Source organism: Atta colombica, unplaced genomic scaffold (assembly GCF_001594045.1).
Source record: "Atta colombica isolate Treedump-2 unplaced genomic scaffold, Acol1.0 scaffold188, whole genome shotgun sequence".
Taxonomy (NCBI): domain Eukaryota; kingdom Metazoa; phylum Arthropoda; class Insecta; order Hymenoptera; family Formicidae; genus Atta; species Atta colombica.
In genome coordinates this window covers 470092-489393 of record NW_017259280.1, presented here as the reverse complement: position 1 = coordinate 489393, position 19302 = coordinate 470092, and positions in this window count along the sequence as shown.

Here is a 19302-nt window from a genome sequence, read left to right as displayed (position 1 = left end):
GGCATTACGCAGAATCACACTTCTATCGGACACTGTTACATAGTTTTTGAGTACTAGTTATTCCCACGTTTGTGTTAGGGTTAATCTCCACATTTGAGTTCATACCGAATCTCACCGAATATGAACGCAACGCAATTATTTCCCAATGCCACGTGAGCCTAGGCCACTTCGTTCTTCATCAATTTTTCTTCGATGTATAGAAAGTTTTCGTACGACAATGTGTACAGATCCTGTTGCTATAAGGATATTCTTACCTCGTCTCTGTACCCGAACTTTGTGTTGGCGAATAGGTTGTACGTGTGTTAATCTTGACGATGCGATCATCGAAGATCGGTTGGTCTTTAATGTTTAGGATATCAGTCATCTCAAATGTTGCGTACCGCGAATCCCAAATTTAAAAATGTAACGTTCGACGTGTTGAGTTTTTTCCCGATGGAGTTGGACGAGCGAGTTATCGAGCTATGACGTCATCGTTAAAGAATGCGTTATCTTTCGCTCCGTTCCTATCAGCACGTTATCTCTGTCGCCATCATGCAATCTAATGGTGGTCTCTTCTCTTCAAAAATCGAGCAATCGTCCGTTCTGATTGATGCATATCGTTAGATCCGTAATGCTCAGTGCGATCATCGGCAGGTAAATGATCTGCGTCAACATCTCCGATATTTTATATCCTAGCACGCTCGGTGAAAATTCGTGTATCGTATGCGCGCTTTTACCGTTGCTGTACGTGCCCACGGTCACGTTACTCTATGCGGATGTTTACGTTCATTATATTGATCGACACATCCGATTCGTGTTATCTTCGCGGCCGCAGTATGTGCTTCGATTAGAATCCCAGCAACGATCCAATGCTGTTGGGCTTGCTAAAATTTATTCTATATGCACATTTAATCGTATCTCATCATGTTGCAGTTTGCACGAAGCGTAATCGGATATTCTCCATCCTCATCATCATCGTCATCAGTGTGATTATTGCTATTATCACCATGCACTATGTCAACGGTTTCAATCGCGGCGCGAACGTTTTTGTAAAATCGCGCGTTTTAAAAATTCATTTATGTCTTGCACTTCGTACGAATCTTCTGAAATTGTAATTTCCGCGTCGTCTTTGGCGAAATGAAATTTGTTATTTGATTCGTTCACATTCGGTATCGTGTATAAGTCTCAAAAATCGCCAGATCGAATTTGTAATTTCCTTCAAATTTTTGGCGGGAAAGTAGTTCGCTGCGAGGACGGTGTTCTTCCCGCTCAGCGTAAGCGTCAGCGACATGCAAAAAGCGTTCAACTAATACTTCACAACTAATACTAAGATTTCACAGCACCTCGCCGAATTTTTTAAATTCACGCACGTCTATCGTTTGTAGAAATCGCAGACATATCTGATGGCAGAAGCTCTGATAGTACGTCTGATGTAGGATGTGCGATTGTATTTTATCATCGTAACACTGTTCCCGAAATATCGCACCAGTTCTTTGGGCGATCGACGATTATCGAAACTGTGAAAGTACCTGGTTGTGAAGTTGTTCCTCTTCGCGTACGCTACCTAGTGAATATCAGACCCAGATGCAGATCGTCCAGATTCACAATTCTATTTTCGTTTTGGCGCGCACCGCTCGTTGGTAACGCGTTATGAAAACGCCTCTAAAATATGGTACACGCATACGTCTCGCGTTGCATTGCACATGCAATTGCACATTGGTAGTTGCACCACACGGCATTTTTATCGTCTCTGTGGCGTTTTTTTTTTGCAGCTACGCCCTGTCCACGTTTATACGGACCAAGACACAATCCACGTCTGCATTTGTACGAAACAGAGTCCGCGATTCTGTTCCATCGTGCGATCGTTACATTGCAGCTCTTTGAGCTGATCTCGCGTAGCTTTGCTTACCGCTTTTGCCACACTGGCCACTCCGCCGATCAAGGACCCGAGCGCGCTAAATATTAACAGAAACGACCGCCTCATTATAACACACCGCCTCATTTCGCGGAAATATTTGCTTTTTCATCACCTTTTTCTTTCATGTCCATGCCGACTTGGTCTTGGCTTACGTTGTTGCCCAGACGGCGACTCTCTCGCTCAGAATCGAATCTCTCGCAACGACGTCCTAGCGCTTTATCGGCGGTACCTTGTCCGCTGCATGCCTATTGATGAGATCATTGCTCTGAGAATACGCAATGTCGTGATCTCGGAACACCGCGTCCAGCAGATATACCGCGTCACCTCTGGCTAATTGCTTCGTAAGCCAAGCGCCCGGGCCGCAAAATTGATAACCCGAAATATGTAACTCGAAAGGAAACGCGTTTTTCGCTCGATTCAGCAGACCGCGCGACGCCGACATTTGCTACAGTCCTTTATCTTAGATGCAGGACCGTCGATGTACATCGATGCGCTGCCACGACTGATTACAATGATCGTCGACAATAGGTTCGAACCTGTGAATCTGCCTTAACGATTCCGAAAGCTTGTTTCCGAAACGTTCCAGACGTATTCGATGTAGTTACTGTACACGCGTAAGAGTACTTTCGGTATATATTGCAACTTCTCGGCGCTCAAGTCTCGAATATCAGAAAGATGACATAATGCAAGATACGTTTTGCTACTGCGCGATTCGCGGATTTACGCGCCTTTAAATAGTTGTTCTAGAGCGTGTAGTCTTTAGAGGCTTTTTACTCGAACTAGTTTTTTTAACTAACATTGCTGTATGTATCGTTGAACATCGAACTTTAGATTTTCACAATGGTATTTATGTTTTATTCTGTTATATATTTTTGTGACACTTCAATGTCCTCCCGTAGGTAAACAATGCATTTCTCCGATTATTGTAGATCGAAGATGATCTTTGGGACGATATTTAACTAGTTCATTATATATAATTAATTTGGTTATTGAATCCAAAAAACTAATCGCAATGCGTTTTTGATATGGCACGTTATTAACATAATCGGTTTTAGCAAACTTTCTAAATTTAAGTTTTCAGTGATAAACCGTAAATCTTCCATTACAGCGGAAATTTGGATGAGGATCATCGTCGCGTCCTCACTCTTCACTAATAAACAAGGCTAAATAGTAGTGTTTTTTATATTTTACGATTTTGGCTTAAAGAGAGATCTCGTTTCTTTCAAATAATTTTTGTGAACCTGAGTCCAATGATCTCCCATTAGTGTCGACGAAATATGCAACATTATCCTTTCGTAAAAATAATAGTTCGCGAGAATCGAGAATATTGTTTTCAATTGTTTGATCATTAACAATAATAGGCCTTATTTTTCCTTTTAATTTTTGAATTTTATGTTCTTCCTCAAATTCTTCCTCTTCTTGATTTTCCTCTTCATTGTCGCTTTCTACATCGTTCTCTCCGTCCAATGAGCCATCTGTCTTCTATTCTTTCAGTTTCATTCTCTTGTTATGGGAAATCTCTGGGTAACTTATTCTGCTGGATTTTAGCTTCGAGTCTGCATTCTATTATTGCGGAGAATATTGCGTGTTGTAGCCTTTTACATTTCGTAATTCTTGTGACTCTTCTGTCTTATTCTGTAAGAGATGTTGAATTCGTAACCTCTTCAGATGAATGATCGTCTAGTAATATGTCTTCAAGTGATTCGTCATCTGTCAAATGTAATTTGAAATCCTCGTCCTCTTCATCCTCCATCTGATTTCTCTAGCATGTTAGAAATCATTTCTGCATCTTTTGGATCATTAGGATTCAAAGACTTGTGGTGATTAATTATATTGCAGTTTTCCTCTTCAATGTTTATCGGATTTCGTGATAAAACATTGGCATTTACATTAGTCTTACCTGCTTTGTATATACTACATCGTAATGGTATTCTAACTAATTTTAATCTCCATCGTAGTATTCGCATATTTGCATCCTGTGCATTTTTAAACCAGAGGAGAAGTTTGTGATCTGTAACTAAAGTAAATTTCCGTCCGTATAAATAAGATCTAAAATGCTTGAGATTAATATACTATGGCTTAAGCTTCTTTCTCATATATATAGTATCGTATTTTATTTCGTTGAAGTTCGTGAAGCATATGCTATCGGTCGATCTTTATTTATCTCTCCTTGTGATAGGAGACCTTCAATTGCTATTCCGGAAGCATCAGTAATAATAAATTATAATAATATAAAAGGTTTGGAAAAGTCGGGATATTGTAAGACAGATTCTTCGCACAATTTCTCTTTTAATGCTTTGAAAAGAGTCTTCTTGATTCATCGTCCAAATTTAGTGTCATTTTTTAACAAATTGGTGAGAAATTTGATTAATTTCGAAAAGTTTGGTATAAATCTTCGTAATATATCGGCTAATTCAAGAAATTGTTTTATATTTTTTAGCGTTTTCAATCTTGGAAATTGCCTTACAGCCTCTAATTGCTTTGGATCAGGTTTAATTCCATTTTTACTAATTACACGCTCTAAATAAGTGACTTCGGTTTTCAAGAATTCGCATTTGTCGGGCTGCAATTCTAAATCAGTTTTGCGTAACCGTTCTATCAACAAATTATACTTCCTTTCGTGTTCTTCTAATGAGGCAGCGTAGACAATGTCATCCATATACACAAATAGTTCTTCGCCTTGCAATCCTGATAATACTAAATTCATTAATCATTGAAAGATAGCGGGTGCATTTTTTAATCCGAAAGGCATTCGGTCAAATTCATAATAATCGAAAGTGTAAATGCAGTGTTGTGACTCTGCAGAATTCATTTTTATTTGATGAAATCCGAAATATGCTAAGTCGCATACTGAGAAGTATTGTGCTCCATCTAATTGATCCAAAATGTCGATAATGTTAGGTAACAGGTATGCGTCTTCGATAGTTTTTTCGTTTAAGGTTCGGAAATCTAATACCATTCTGCATCGTTTGTTTCCCTTTGAATCTTCCTTTTTGAGAACTATCCGTATAGGCGTATTATAAGGTGACTGAAAAGATTTTACGATGTCTCCTTCTAACTGTTCTTCTACCTATCTATTTATTTCTTCTTTATAAATTTGCGGAAGTCTATATTATAGGTCGATCCGTTATATAGGTATTTAGTGTTGTAATATATTTGTTGCTGACAACTTCTCTCCAAGGATATGAAATCTGTCCTGGCTGTCAGTTATAAGTTTTGTTATATTAGTTTTTTCCTGGAAATTTAAATGCTCTAAACTCAACAATTCTGTAATTTCCGTGAATTTATCCTTCCAATTTCTTTCGTTACTAAGCATTTGCATGAAATATTTTTCGTAGCTTCGTTTCGACGTTCTTGTTCAGTTCCTTCCTAGTGTTTTGACTTGCATTTGCGCATGAATTTGTCATTTCTTGAAATTGATTTTGTGTAGATGCTAGTAGGTGCTTTTAAAAGATGGTTTATTTCCCTTGGAATTACGAACATTTATATAAGGATTATATGATTGCATTCTTTCTAAAAGTTTATCGATAGTAAAATGAGAGGTATCATTTTAATGATTATCATTTTTTGCGGACATTCCAATCTTTGATAATTTAATTTTTTTGAGAATGGAGCTATTTTCTTTTGGCTCCCTTTGATAGAATTGAATCGCATTGCATAACGTGTCTGCATCATAAAGTTATTCTCGATTGAAAATGTCAGTTTACGAGCCAAATTCTCGTCATTTGCGGGAGGTTTTAATTTTTTGCTTCAATATGAAGAAATCTGCGGCTGAGGCTCATCGAATGCTCTCAAATACTTATGGTGAGGCCGCTATTAGTGAAAGAACGTGTCGTGAGTGGTTTCAACGCTTCAAGAACAGTGATTTTGACGTCCAAAGTCATGCTCTGTATTTGGTGGGACCAGCTCGGCGTAGTGTATTATGTTAAAACCGAACTGTTAAAACCGACTGAAACAATCACAGGCGATCGGTATCGAACGCAATTGATGCGTTTGAGCCGAGCATTGAAAGGCAAACGGCCGCAATACAACGAGAGACACGATAAAGTGATTTTGCAGCATGACAATGCTCGATCCCATGTTGCGAAAGTGGTCAAGACATACTTGGAAACGTTGAAATGGGAAGTCCTACCCCACCCGCCGTATTCTCCAGACGTTGCTCCCTCTGACTATCACTTGTTTCGATCAATGGCACACGGCCTAGCTGACCAGCACTTCCGATCTTATGAAGAAGTAAAAAATTGGATCGATTCGTGGATAGCTTCAAAAGATGACCAGTTTTTTCGATGCGGGATTCGTATGCTACCCGAAAGATGGAAAGTAGTGACCAGCGATGGACAATACTTTGAATCATAAATGTATAACCAGTTTTTTACAATAAAGCCTCGAATTTCGGAAAAAAGCGGCGGAAGCAAAGTTATACATCTAATATATTGAGATGTATAATGTTTTAGTAATACTAACTTGTTCACAATTGTATAAGTTGGTAGTGTTACTAACCTTATGCTGTTTTTTTTTCTAGTCTTTTTGGTTTATTATACTATTTTTATTATTCTTTCACCTTTTTTACACCGAGAAGATTGATTTTAATAAATATTTCCTGAGAATAAAAGACTGTGAACACTTATTTATTGATGAGCAGAAGAGAGTATATCATCACAATAGATTATGGATCCAGATTAAATAGTAGAAAAGGAATAAATTACTGAGATTTTTTTTTTAAGATAATACGAGCAGGTTAGAGATTTAAAGGTTAGATACTATATTAATAAGAGAGATGGCAGGTTACGAGAAATACAGTCATTACAACATTGATCCATTAAATGTAATATAATAATAATTACAAAACATAGAAGTTTAGAGTTATGACAATATTAGTTGAACAAAATGTAGAAGATATGGTACAGAGAGAATACAAAGATAAAGATTATGAATGAGAAAAACAGGAAATAAGCAAAAATGAGGAAAAACAAATGTAATAATTATTCCATAATTGTTCAATGCATTGAGGATGCGCAAATAGACATTGTTCGGGACAAGGAGGCTGCATACGCTATGTGAAGAAATCTGAAGAACGTGTATGAGAAAAGAGGTTTATCCGGCCAGCTATTTCTGAGAAGAAAGTTACTGAAGTTGCAAGAGAATGCTAGAAGATTTTCTCCTGAAATTTGATTATGTTCTATCTCAATTGAAGACATCGGGCGCTGAGATTAAAGAGAAAGATACAATGTGCACACTACTTTTGGCATTACCAAAAATCATATGAAACAGTGGTGACAGTTTTGGAAAATTTGCCGACCGAAATATAAGTCTGGATCTTATAAAGGACAAAGGCGGAAAAAGAAGGAGAAAAAGAAGGAGATCAGCAGAGAAAATTAAAATGAAGTAGCCAAATCGACTGTTTATATCAAATAAGTCATCGATGTGGCGAATTACAACTGTGGCGAATATTTCTAGAAGGATTGTAAGAAGTTAATCCAAGGTCAAATTATAGAGGTCGAGACAATACTTATCACAAAATTGGAAATCGGAGAGGAACAAATCATGATGAAGCATATCGAGGAAATAGAAATCAAAACAATGGAAACGTTAAATTTCGATCCAGATATCAGAAATATAAAAATCATCGATTATATCCAAAACGGCCAGAATCAAGGCACGAAGAAAGGGAATTACGTCGGAGACTGAAGATGTCGGTGATGACAGTGTTTGTTTCATAGGCATTAGAGACAAGTTTACTCAAAGTAAAAGTAAATAATAATCTTTTTTATTGACTCAGGATGTACAGATCACTTAATAAATGGTACGAGTTACTTTAATGACTAATGTTAAAGAATCTTATAAAGATAGCGATCGCGAAAGATAGAGATTATATAGAAGCTATCAGTGTAGGGAATATTGATGTTCTTAGTTATGTAACGGTAGAACAATTAAATGTACTCTCAAAAATGTGCTATATGTTCCAAAGCTGAGAAAAAATTTATTATCCGTTAAAAAAATTAGAAGTGTATGACATAAAAATAATATTTGAAAATGGTAAAGTGCAGTTATTTAATGAAAAAAATTTAATTGGAGTAAGATTTGGAGTAAGAAATGGACTATATGAAATATCCTTTAGAGCAATACAGAGAAAATGTTTAAATATTGAAGTAGAAGATGAAAAAGCAAAACTGACATAAGAGATATGGTCACATAAACTATACAAATTTTAAAAAATTAATAGATCATAAAATAGTTGAGGGTATTGACAAACTAAATGTAAGTAAAGTTGAGTTTTGCGAATCATGTGTAAATGAAAAAATAACAAGACTTCCTTTCCAAACAAGAAAGAAAAGCAAGAATATTTTAGAAATTATACATTCAAATATATGTAGTGCGATAAATCCAATTTCATATGACAATGGACATATTTTTTCTAACATTCATTGACGATTATTCGAACTTTGCGTACGTTTATGTAATTAAAAATAAGAATGAAGTTTTTAATTGCTTCAAAGAATATGTTCAGATGATATTGGGAGTATAAATTAGTTTCGTTTCCCTAAAAATGGCTGTTGTGAATGGTTCATAGTGACAGCTGATTTTGGCAGATTCAGAGAGGTTAAACATCTGCTAATAATATTCAGTTTATATCGCTTTGAGTTTCATACAAAAATCTTGATTTTTACTATTTGAAATGTCGAATTTTGTGTTAATCAAGCAGCATTTGCGAGAAGTTTTGATTTTCTGCTTTAATTGGAAGAAAAGTGCGGCTGAAGCCCATCGAATTGTCGAAGTTTATGGTGACACTGCTCCAACTGATAAATCATGTAGGGAATGGTTTCGACATTTCAAGGATGGAGATTTCAACGTTGAAGACAAGCCTCGCTCTGGACAGCCAAAAAAATTCGAAGACAAAGAATTAGAGGCATTACTCGAATAAGATCAGAGTCAAACGCAAGAGGAGCTTGCAGAATCATTGGGGGTAACTCAACAAGCCGTTTCTGTACGATTGAGAGTCATGATTCAAAAACAAGGAAATTGGGTGCTCTATGAATTGAAACCGAGAGACGTTGAAAGGCGATTTTTCACTTGCGAACAGCTGATTCAAAGACAGAAATTCAAAGACAGGTTTTTTGCATCGGATTGTGACTGGAGATGAGAAGTGAATATTCTACGACAACCCCAAGAAGAAAAAGTATTAGCCCGGTCAATCGTTGCCATCGACCTCAACATCAACACTACGGCCGAACATTCATGATTCGAAGATCATGCTCTGTATTTAGTGGGACCAAAAGGATCTTGTTTATTATGAGCTGCTGAAATCTGGCGATTCCATTACGGGCGATCGATATCGGCTACAATTGATTCGTTTGAGCCATGCATTGCGAGAAAAACGGCCGGAATACGAGCAAAGACGTGATAAAGTTATTCTTCTTCATGACAACGCTCGGCCTCATATTGCTAAAATCGTAAAAAAATATTAAACTCAACACTCAAATGGAATGTTTTATCACACGCGCCGTATTTTTCATTGCTCCTTCTGATTACTGGTTGTTCCGAAGGATGCAGCAAGTCACCGGTTCACTTCTTTTGCAGAAATCGAAAATTGGCTCCAAAATTGGATTGCCTTCAAAGACGAGTCATTTTTTCGAGATGGAATTCGAAAATTGCCTGAGAGATGGGAAAAAGTAATAGGCAGCGATGGACAATACTTTAATTGATCTGTTCATTCATTTTGTTTTGAAATAAATGCACAAAAAAACGGAGCGAATTAATTTGTACTCCCGATACAAACTAAATTTAATAAAAGAAATCTGTTTTAAGATGTAATAATGGTAAGGAATATTGTTCTAATGAGTTCTTTCAAAATTACTGTAAGGAGAACGGAATAATTGATTATATGGTGCCATTATACTCCCCAGCAAAATGGCAAGGCTGAGCGTTTCAACCGGAGTTTAATCGAGAGAGCAAGATCCATAATAAGTGAAAGGTACCTAAACAATTTTGAAATGAAGCTATTAAAACAGCGGCGTATGTTTTATATCGAAGTCCAAATGTAAATTTAGATTTAATCCCTGCGGAATTATGGTACATTAGGAAATCAGACGTTAGAAATTGAAAGATTTTCGGTTCGATTGCATACTCTCATATATCAAAGCAATTTAGAGATTTGATGAAAAATCTGAAAAATGTGGGGTAATGATAAGATAAATCAAAATGGATATCAGTTATAGAATATTAAAATATATAAAAATGAAACTCAAATTGCTAGGAACATAGTATTTAACGAAAATATATTTTATTATAATATAAACAAATTATCACCGATAAATGTAGAGGACTTTAACGATAGTATCGTAATAAATGAAATTGAAGTAAGAAAAGAATTTAATAATGAGAATAAAAGGGGAGCGGAAAGCGATAGTTCATAAATAGAAGCATTAAAACAAGTATATGATGGAGGTAAAAGAAATAAAAATGTTCTTAAAAAATTCAATGATTATGAAATGTATATGACATTTGATGTATTATCATTTAGAACAGATTCCTAAAAATTATAATAACCTAAATCATAGAAAAGACAAGGATTTATGGGAAAAAGCAATGATTAGGAAGATAGAATCAGTCAATAGAAATAATACTTGAGAGCAAGTTGTTAAACCTAAGGATGTAAAAATATTAGACACTATGTGTCTATGGGTATATACTTACAAACCGTTTGAAAGTCAATTGGATAAATTTAGAGCTAGTTGTAAGAGGTTTTGCTTAAAAAGGGACATATAATTATGATGATTATATTCACCTGTTACTAAAACGACTACAATAAGAACTCTTTTGAACAATTAGATATAAAACAGCATTTTTAAATGGAGATTTAAAAGAAAATATTTACATATATCTACCAGATGGAGTAAATTATAAAGTTATAAAGTAGTCATGTATATAAGTTGAACAAATCATCACTTTTACGGACTAAAACAATCATCCAAATGCTGGAACAATAAAAGTAATGATTTTATATTGAGTTTAAGATTTAAAAGATCAGACAGTGATTATTGTTTATACTCCAAAATTTATAAGAATGAAGCAATTTATTTATTATTATGTTGATGATATAATGTTATTATTATATTATATAATTAATTCTTTTAATAAGTACCAAGATAAATTCTCAAATGAGATATGAAATTAAGATAATTCCACATTAAAAAAATTAATCGTAAAACTTAAATCTGAGCGTGATCCCAGCATCAAATATATAAAAATAAAAATTAGACATCCTATCATTTCTTTCACTGATTTATCTATTTTATCATTATTTTCGGATAACAGTTTTAATCTTGACTCAATGAGTATCATGCATGGTTTGCAATCTTCAAAATTAAATCTTTTTAAAATTTTAAAAATATATCTTTCTTGATTTATTTTTAAAATATTTTTCTTCTAAAGTAAAGAAAAATAAAGAAAGTCCGTTAGTATGTAGATTCGGACTGGGAAGGAGATCTACATGACCGAAAGTTAATATCTGGATATATAAAAGTATTTGGGAACACTATCTTGGATTACCAGAAAGTGTGTTGCATTAATTGAAGCGGAACTTATAATATGCAGCTCAATAGATGTATTGTATTGTAGTTTCAGAAGTTATTACTAGACCTGAATGTAAAGACTTACATTTCAATATTCGAAGACAATCAAGCATGTATTCATTTAATTAAAAATCCGAAAAACAATCGTAGAGTTAAGCATATAGATTTAAAATATAACTTTGTATGTGAGAACGTAAATAACAATTTGATAAGGATTGAATATATTAGTAATGAAAATCAGCAAGTTGATATACTAACAAAAGGCTTACCAAATTTATTGTTTTATAAAAATTGCGAATTTTTAGTGTTAAGATTTCAGAGAGGGTATTCTTTATAAAATTAGATATAAGAAAATTGTATGTATACGAAACAATAATCAGAGATGTTGAATTGTTTATTTTATTACAAGAGAGAGTGTTGAGATGTATAATGTTTTGGTAATACTAACTTGTCCACAATTATATAAGTTGGTAGTGTCACTAACCTTATGGTGTTTTTTTCTAGTTAGTCTTTTTGGTTTATCATACTATTCTTATTATTCCTTCTCTTGCCCTTTTTTGTATACACTGAGAAAGTTGTGAAGATTGATTTTAATAAATATTTCCTGAGAATAAAAGACTGTGAACACTTATTTATTGACGAGCAAAAGAGAATATATCATCACATTATAATTGACAATACTGTTCTTAGATAAGTTTTCCTTGATTATGTTTGGCCCGGAACCGATATCTAATATAAAAGCTATGTGTGGTGACTCGCAAAAGTTTATCTGAATGATAAGAACGCAATTATGCTTGTCAAGGGTCACAGTTACGGGACGTATTTTTAATACATTTTTATCTACTGGCCCTTTTTTAATGAGACTCGCTAGGACCCTTATGCACCCGATTTCAGAGGACACCGATGTTTCTCTTCATTTATCTTTCTTCAGTTATTGCTTGCGATTCGTAATTCATAACTTTCGAGGAGATGCCTTTGCCCTTTATAGTACCGCAGAATAATGAGTATGAGGATGCTGCGTTTTGCCCTATCTTAGATCGACAATCTTTAGCATTATGTCCAAAATTGTTACAGATTTGACAGATAATTTTTATTTTTATTTAATTTTTACATTAACTACGTTATGTTGCTCATTCTGTTTTTTTTTAGCAGTTATTAGCTGAATGACTTGGCTTATCATACCACTGACAGATTACAGAGGATCTATTCTGATTATTGTTATTACAATATCATAAAGTTTGACAACTTTTAGCGTTATGATTTAGAACATATTAGACAAATAATATTATTTCCCTGTACAATATTAACGGATTGTCGTGCTTGAGGATCGCGAAGTCGACATTCAGCGCTGTATCTGCGTTTCTTGCAGATTTTTTGATGTATTAAATTTCTCTGTTCCAAAATTAGTTAATTTTCTACAGTTTGAAGCTAAATATCTTTCTTTATAAAATGACAGGTTTCTCGTAATTTATTCGTATTATTCGATATATTTTCTTGATTCTGTCGTAAATCTGTCATCGAATGAAATTCTCTTTCTATTCGTAACGCATCAGCTACGGTTTCTTGAACTCCTAAATTTCTTGTTATTATTTGCTCAATTTCTGATTTTAATCCTTTAATAAAACACTTACACATGTCTTTTTCTAAAGATGATTTAATACTTCGATCGGAAAAGGCATTTCCCGAAATTTTATGGGCTTCCTAAAATTTTATTTGTTTTCCTAAAATTTGTACCCGATTCGCGTATGTGTCGTTACGTCTTCCTTATTCTTTTGATAAATACGGCATAACTTGCCTTGCAGTTGGTATATATATTTTTTGAAACACCATAAACTTGTTTTATATATTTATTTAAATATAATATTTCACAGTCCAATATATTAGGCAATGATTTATTCGAACAGAGTTCTTCAAAAATAGATTACGTGAAGGGATACCTAGATACGTCAGGAATAAAAATACTCTTTTTGTAATTAGAAACCATCTTTTTGCATCTCCACACATGGAATCTTTATTTTACGTCAGAATAGAAAATCCCGAAATAAAAATTGGATATATTCCAAGAATAAAAATAGCTCATGGAATTTATTTTCAGGAAACACCATAGTAGAAAATGTCTCTGGAAAGGCGTATCTAAACATTATAAGCACATTGGACGAAGAAGTAGAAGTGCCAACCTTGCATCTTAAATCTCTAGATTAATTATTCGATAACCATGAATTCAAAATATCAAAATGTAAAACGATCGAACAAATTACGGATATGCAGGTCGATTTTATGTACCCGAATCACTAAGAATGTAATGAGATACCCAACTGCAACGTAGATTTAAAAAATGACAAAGATGAGTCTATGAATAATAATGAAGACGAGAAAATTGAAATTGAAGAAAATGTCGTTAAAGAAAGCAAAGAAGGATAACACTATCCAATAAGGGTAAAAATAAAGTTAAAGGGGAAATTCAAGAAATTACGAGAGGAAATAAAAAATTAAATAAAAATTCTAATCCAGAGGAAAGTTCTCAAATCTTCATCAAGACTCTAGATTTCGAAATCTCTGGAGGGGGAAGTTATCAAACCCTCTCTGAAAGTCAAATTAATTCCAAAATCCTGAGAGAAGGAAATGTCCAAACCTCTCTCGAAAATTTATCTAATTCTAAAATCTTTGGAGGGGGAAATTTCCAAACTCCTCCTACAAATTTGAGTAATCCTAAAATTCCGAAGGAAGGTTTCCATATCTCCCTGGTAAATTCTATTCCTATCGATTGCGAGGAGGGAAGTAACCAAACCTCACTATGCATTGCAAATCAATTCCATTTAAAAGAAGAGAGAAGACTTTCTAATATTCCCAGAAGAAATCAAATTTTCCAGAGTTGGAATATCCATGGATAATAATAAATAAATCTTTCATGTTACTAATGAAGAACTCGTGAAAATAGTACAAGTACCAGGTATGTAAATATGAAACCGGAATTTTTTAATAGAAAATACATTGTTTATTGCATGAAAATGATAAAAAATATTTTATTCGAAGTATTGCCCATCGCTATACATTTTTTCCACCTGTTCGACAATTTGTGAATGCCACGCCAAAAAAATTGTTGCTCTTTTGAGCTAAACCATCTAGCCATTTTCGTACATCTTTATAAGAAGTGAAGCGCTGCTGAGCAAGTGCGTGTCCCATCGATGCAAATAAGTGATAATTGGACGGAGTCAAGTCTGGTGAGTAAGCCACATGCGAAAGTATTTCTCATTCAAATGCCTCAATCGTTTCCTTGATCAGTTTTACTGTGTGTGATGGTGCATTATCAAGAAGCAAAATCACTTTGTGTTGCCTTTTTTGATATTTCAATCGTTTTTCACACAAAGCTTAATTCAAATTGATCATTTGTTATCGGTAGCGTTCAGTATTAACGGTTTCGCCAGGTTTTAGCAGCTCATATTAGATCACACCTTTCTGATCTCACCAAACACAGAGCATTGTCTTCCGTCCATAGCGATTTGGCCTTGCAGTCGATATCGATGGTTCGCCTGGAGTTACTCATGATCTTTTACGCTTAGGATTCTCAAAATATATATCCACTTTTCATCGCCAGTCACAATTCGATGGAGAAATGATTTTCTTTTGTACCTGGCGAGCAGCATTTCGCAAGTGGTTTTTCAGTTTTTCTGCTGTCTTTAATTCAGTTCATGTGGAATCCATTTTCCCATCTTCTGGATCTTTCCCATGGATTTCAAAACGTTTGGAGACGGCTTCTCGTGTCACATTCAATTGATCCACGAGTTGTTGTTGAGTTTGAGCGTCATCCTCATCCAACAATGCTTGCAATTCGCTGTCTTCAAACTTTTCGTTTTCCACGTTCTTCGTTTCTCACGTCAAAATCGCCACTTTTGAATTTTTTAAATCACTTAAAGTGACTTACCAAGAGCATGCTCACCGTAATCTTCGACAAGCATTCGATGCGATTCTGCAGCAGTTTTCTTCAAATGGTAACAGAAAATCAATGCTGTCCGCAAATCGTAGTTTCCAGGCACAAAATTCGACATGTTCAATGCTATTACAAACTATATTGTTGTATGAAACTTGTTGTGAGTTGAAAATCTTTGTCAGATGTCAGAACAAGGGAATGGCGTCAATGACGCCGTCTGACGGCAATTACATTGACAGCTGTGGCCATCTATTGGTATATTCCGATTTCATATTTGCATACCTAGTATATCCAAATATCAGAACCCTTTATAAATACGAAAAGAAAAGTAAACCGTCTTGGAAAATTCCTGCATCGATGCAAGTTCGATCTCAAGAAGTAATAGAAAAATTCAGGCGTAAATGTAAATCAAAACAAAAAGAGAAAATGATAATATACCGCTCGAATGATTTACATTGTCAGAGGAACCTAATAAGAATAGACATACAGAAATTGGGGAATTATTACATTTGAAACAGTTAAATGAACAAGAAGAGCAAAACATAAATCTTATATCTAATAGCTAGGACGGATTTCATATTCCTGAAGAAAAATTAACTGCAACTAATATATTACAACATCAATCAAATACAAAGGATGATCGACCAATAAACACATGACAATACAGATTTCCACATCTTCATAAGGAAAAAAATAAATGAATAACTGCTCAAAGAAGACATAGTAAATCCTTCTCAATCGCCTTACAATACGTCCATATAGATAGTTCCGAAAAAAGAAAACTCGAGGAAACAAGAAAGGAGAATGATATTAGATTTTCGCACTCTGAACGAAAAAACTGTCGGAAAAAAAACGCGGAGACGCATATCCATTACCTAATATTGTTGACATTCTAGATCAATTAGGTGGAGCACAATATTTTTCTGTATGGCTTCCGGATTCCATCAGATAAAAATGGGTCCTACGGATACCCATAAAACTGCTTTCACCTCTTTTCGGGTATTACGAATTCGAACGCATGCTCTTCGGATTAAAAAATGCTTCTGCTACCTTCCAAAGATTAATCTATTGTAGTACTAAGGATCTAGTACTAGGGATTACAAGACCAGGAATTTGTTTACATGGATGACATTGTCATATAGGTCACATTGTTAGAGGAACACGCAAGAAAATACAATTTATTAATAGACCTTGAAAGCTAATCTTACAGCCAGATAAATGCGAATTCTTGAAAACAGAAGTAACATAGGGCATAAGGATGGAGTCAGATCCAAAATTAGACGCCGTAAGGCATTTTCCGAGACCCCCGAAAAATATTAAATAATTTCTGGGATTAGAATATTATCGTAGATTTATACTAAACTTCTCGAAATTAATGAAACCACTAACGAACTTATTAAAGAATGATACGACTTTCGAATGACATCTGTTCAAGAAAAATCATTTGAGTCATTAAAACAAAGATTATATGAAGAACCTGTTTTTTAGCATGATTTTTTAAAACCTTTCATTTTAACGACAAATGTTTCTGGAATAGCCGTGGGAGGCATCTTATCACAAGGAGAAATAAGTAAAGATCAATAGCATACTCCTCGCGAACATTAACCGACAACGAAGTAAAATATAATATATATGAAAAAGGAACATTAGCAATAGTATATTATACATTTCCGACCATATCTATACGGACGAAAATTCACGTTGGTCATAAACCATTACTCTGGTTTAAGAACGCACAAGATGCAAATATGAGAATACTGAAGCTTGTCGAATATGACTATGATGTCATATATAAAGCAGGTAAAACCAACATAAACGCTAATACTCTATCAAGAAATCTTGTAAATCTCGAAGAAATAAATTGCAAAATAATTAATTGTAATAGATTCTTGAATTTTGACGATTCGGAAGACAATTAGATAATTTGTCATTCGGTGCTAATGGTTCGAAGGTATCCGAGCTATTTTTCCAAATATCAATTCGTTTGGAGTATACTTTGTTGCCTCATATACGTTAATTTTGTAATTGAATGTTGCAAGACTGATCCATCTGTCCCATTGTCCTTGCGAATTTGCATACTGTTTCAAATATTCGCCCAAAGCATGATGCGATCTTTCTAATAATCCATTCAATTGTGGATGAAAAGCAGAATTTGCGTATTCTAAAAATTTTTATAATCTTTTTCATTAGTTGATAATGAAATTTCTTTCTTGATCGGTTAATATAGCTTTTGTTGCTCCTAATACACAAATCAATCTATCTACAAAACTTCTGCTATTTTTTCGAAAGTCTGATCTGGCAGTGGGTATTCCCATGCAAAATTTTGTTAATTGATCTTGCAAGATTGAAATATATTCATTATCTCTTTCTGTTTTTGGCAGAGGTTTTGACAGAAGAGATCCTATGATATTCATTATGTTGTCAAAAGAAGCTCTTGGCATGTCGGTGATTATCATTGGTTGTTTAGTTTTGCCTCTTACTAATTTTTTCAATTGCAAACATTGCTGAATATATTATTTAATATCAAATTTTAGATTTTCCCAATAATAATTATGTTTTATCCTGTAATACGTCTTTGTAACGTTTCGATGTTCTTCAGTGGGCGAGCAATGCATTTCGCCGATTATATATAGACCGAATATCTTTAGGTGAATATTTGATTAATCCATTGAATATTATTAATTTAGTTGTTGAATTGATAAAAACTAATTGTAACAAAGATTTGATATCATTTCATGATATTAACGTTATTAACAAAATCCGTTTTTGTGATATAAACGTTATTAACAAAATCCGTTTGTGTGATACTAACGATTTCTAATGTTAATTTTTCGTAAATCTTTTACCGCCGTAGAAATTTGAGAGAGTGTCATCATCGGACCTTTACGTTGCCCTTCGCTAATAGGTAAAACAACATAATAATGCTTTTTATATTTTATAAAATAATTATATTTTATATTTGGCTTCGACTATGGTTAGATCTCTTAGACAAGGGATCTTGTTTCTCTCAAAAAATTTCTGAGAGCCTGAATCTAATGATCTTCCATTGATGTCAACAAAATAAGCAATATTATCCCTGCGTAGAAATAGTAAATTGCGACTATTTATTATATTATTTTTGATTATCTTTATTTTTGAACCTTGATTTTTGTTATTTTTATTTGATTCTTTATTTTCGTCATTTATATCTTCTTTGATATTTCTTTCCTCGTTGTTTGTGATGAACATCGTTTCTATTTTCTACTTCTTCAATTTTATCTTTATTTTCCTGCGATAACATTTTTTGACGAACATTTCTTATCTTTTGTTTGACTTCGGATTTGCTTTCTATTGTAATTAGATGGCTCATGGATTAGTACTTCTTCGGTGATGTGTAACCTCGGTAGCTCATACAATTCTTTGTATGTAAATGGTATTGAGTCTGTATTTTCGTCAGACAGATTATTGTCGGGCATTTGATCTTTATCTTTCTCGTCGTCGGAAAGGTATAATTCAAAATTTTCGTCCTCTTCTTCTTCGTCGATTTCTTCTAACATTCTAGAAATCATTTCTACAATGATTATCTAATTAATCTTATCACGAAACTATTCCATACAGACAAATGTTCGTGAGAATGCATCGAAACTAAAGAAAAACGAAAGAAACATTACAACAAGAAAAATTAATCTGTAGACCTTTAAGCATGAAGATCAGGTATTTTTATTAAAAGAGCCGAAGCCTACTAAATTTGAAGATCAATACACAGGCTCACACGAAATCCTACAAATATCAAACAGAAATAATATTAAAATAAGAATGAAGAAAAATAATCGCATTGTGAATTTCTAACCGTTTGCGAATTTCACATATTAACCCAGCTCACAGTAATTAAACAAGCAATTAAACAAGTCAAATCGACATTTCAG